Source organism: Melanotaenia boesemani, chromosome 1, assembly GCF_017639745.1.
Source record: "Melanotaenia boesemani isolate fMelBoe1 chromosome 1, fMelBoe1.pri, whole genome shotgun sequence".
Classification (NCBI taxonomy): domain Eukaryota; kingdom Metazoa; phylum Chordata; class Actinopteri; order Atheriniformes; family Melanotaeniidae; genus Melanotaenia; species Melanotaenia boesemani.
This window is the reverse complement of record NC_055682.1, coordinates 42,113,368-42,116,676: the sequence shown is the minus strand read 5'-3', so window position 1 is coordinate 42,116,676 and position 3,309 is coordinate 42,113,368.

Genomic DNA, 3,309 nt, shown 5'->3' with positions numbered 1-3,309 from the left:
TGTGATGGAGAATGGCCTAAGTTGGCGTAGAGTCAATCTAAGAACCGCAAAGTGTGAAACATTTCTACTTCCGGTTTTACAAATAAAATTTATGCATGAGTTTCTTCTGTGGAAATCTGTTTGATAAATCTATCTATCTATCTATCTATCTATCTATCTATCTATCTATCTATCTATCTATCTATCTATCTATCTAATTTCACAATCAATGTTTTACACTTGGACTGAAGATCAGTGTTAACGGGTCCGATGGGGGGGTAAATGTTCTGGTTCAATGACATCTTGTATCTAAACAGTCCTCTTCATCATCCTGCTCACATTTAGCCATCATCAGACCAAGACCACACCTAACATTTGACCCACCACTGCTGGTAGATTTAGTTTCAATGACTAGTTTGAGAAAAGGGAATTACCATCACATGATTCTACTTCAATGTCCTACATCCAAAGTATAAAATTAGTGGAGCATCAACTTTTTATATTAAGGGTAAATTTCACCCAAAAGTTAAACATGCCTAATGTTTGGTGAGCAGTACCAAAATCCCCTGTACTACTATACTATTCTCCTGTTGGTGTTCACTCTGGTTCTGACTTTCTAGGTGGTTTGGATGATCGATCTCTCCCACAGTATGAAGGAAAAATAACACATATCGTTTTTACACTTTATTCAAGCATTTAAAGGGAACAGGTTTATTGAACAGAAGTCAGAGTTATTGCTCCAGTCAAGGAAAACCACTTGAGATCAACAAACAGGCAGTGGTCAAACACAGGAAGGATGATGCCAGGATACTTAACAAGGAGAATCGGTGGTCAAAAATCAGAGCATGGCTCAAAGTCCAGATATCTAGATGTCAGAAGAGGTCCGTCGTGGGCAGGGCGAGGTGAGAACAATCCAGGGACGTGAATTTGGTCGGCAATTTGAAATAAACAGGTGCAAGGAAAGAACGCTGGATGTCTTCTGGCACAAGATGTCGATAATCTGACTGAGACCAGAGAGAGTTTATGTGGCGGAGGAGGGGCTTCCCCACCTGGGACCCCCTGGGGAACATGAAGCAGAGGCGGAGGAGGAGCGTCCTGACCCCCTCGGAGACAGGAACCTCAGGAGGCGAAGGAGGAGCACTCCGACCCAGGACCACTTCAAAGACATGGAATTGAGCAGGATCCTGGGATCCCCTCGGGAGACAGCGTGGACCTGGGCAGCAGCATTGAATGTTGAAGTGCTGGAGAAGGCCTGGGCACCGGCAGGGGACGTTGCAGAGCTGGTGGCAACACTGGAGACGTGGACTGTGGAGCTGGCGGTGACGTTGGGGACGTGGACTGTGGAGCTGGCGGTGACGTTGGGGACGTGGACTGTGGAGCAGGCGGTGACGTTGGGGATGTGGACTGTGGAGCAGGCGGTGACGTTGGGGACGTGGACTGTGGAGCAGGCGGTGACGTTGGGGACGTGGACTGTGGAGCTGGCGGTGACGTTGGGGACGTGGACTGTGGAGCTGGCGGTGACGTTGGGGATGTGGACTGTGGAGCTGGCGGTGACATTGGGGATGTGGACTGTGGAGCTGGCGGTGACGTTGGGGACGTGGACTGTGGAGCTGGCGGTGACTTTGGGGACGTGGACTGTGGAGCAGGTGGTGACATTGGGGACGTGAGGCGTGGAGCTGGCGGTGATGGTGCAAAGCGAGGTTGTCTAGAGCCTTGCCTTCTTCTGGCCACCACCCCGGTCCATGCAGACCCCTGAGACATGGGTCTGTCAGGAGGTGTCCAGATCGCCAGTCTGGACCCCCAGAATGGCAGCCTCTCAGGAGAATCCTCAGTTAGTGAGGCACGCCACTCCAGCCAGCTCACCAGTTCTGCTGAGGTGACGTAGGGGTGGCCCGCTGGGTCCGCCAGTTCTGTCCTAATGGTGTGGACATGAGGACCCAAGTGCAGGGAGAAATAGCAGGAGGCAGACGGGTGCAAGTGAAAGGGTTTAATAAAGAAAAACTTAACTTACAGAAACAAAAAGACTTCACTGGGATAACTCTGGCATGACATAGACCAAACTCTGTCAGAAACTGACATGAAAAACAAAAATCAGAAATGAACACAGAACACACAAGAGAAGGAGAACTAAACACGACAAAACCAAGAACATGATCATGATCATGACATAGAATAATTCAAACTTACACACCCCACCAAATTTTAACACTGGAACATTTAGTAAGTTAAAAAAACTCACAATATTTAAGAACAATAATAAATAAAAAATATGTTCCTGTAAAAAAATCTGCTATATAAGATAAATAAATAAATAAATAAAATACAGAACTACCCGAAAAACATATGAACTCCAAATACAGTTTATCTTTGTGGGCTTGGTTTCCCGTCTTTTGTTTTTTTATCATTAAAATGTAATTGTGGCTAGATAAAGATTAAATAAAAAGTTGGATTGAGGCACACTGACAGACGGCACTTATTTGCCAAAAAGTTAAAACTTGGTGCAAAAATTTGTGCAAATGCTTTTCATACCTGAACATAACATAATGGCCTACAAGAACATATTGTACAAACAAAATCACAAAACAGTATTTAAAACACAGAGATAAAAGTTTTCTTCCTATCACATGCAACATAGCAACAACCTCCAACACGCATGTACCGACCTCTCATTCCATTTCCATCAACGCTCCTAGCACAGCAGTAACACAAAAGATGGATTTCATTCAGGATACTGAACTCAGTCACTCTGTAACAGCATTGTGCTAAGTATTTCTTAAATAGCACAGGACTACCAGCAAATGTCACCTCACCGATGACATCCTAGGCTTTCTGTTGTACTTCCTTCTTAATCCTCCAACAAGGAGACCATCGCTATCAAGATGCCAATACGCCCCCTGCTGTTCACAAGCGGTATAAACTAACAGACTGGTCCAACCAGAGATTTAAAAAGAGTGTATTTCAAGAGTGATTTTTACACCAGATATTTGGCTTTTTTTTAACCTCCTGGTTACATTCTCCCCTGCTTAACTGTGACAACCTCTCCCCGATCAGCCAAAGGAACTTCTCCCTCTCTCTCCTCAGCCTCAGAGTCTGCTTCAAACTTGACACAGACTAGTTCGTACTGCAGTTCCCCAGCAGTGGAACTTTTTGTGCCAATATTTGGGCTTGGAGCAAAGGAACATCTTCAATAATCAAGGACTGTCCCCCTGCCTATGATATTGCAAATGGCTAAGCAGTCACCAAACTGTTCATCACCCATGTCAGGTTTAGGCTCCCCTGCCAACAGGAGTTGTGATAGTGCACCAGCTGCAGAATTACATCAACCTGGAT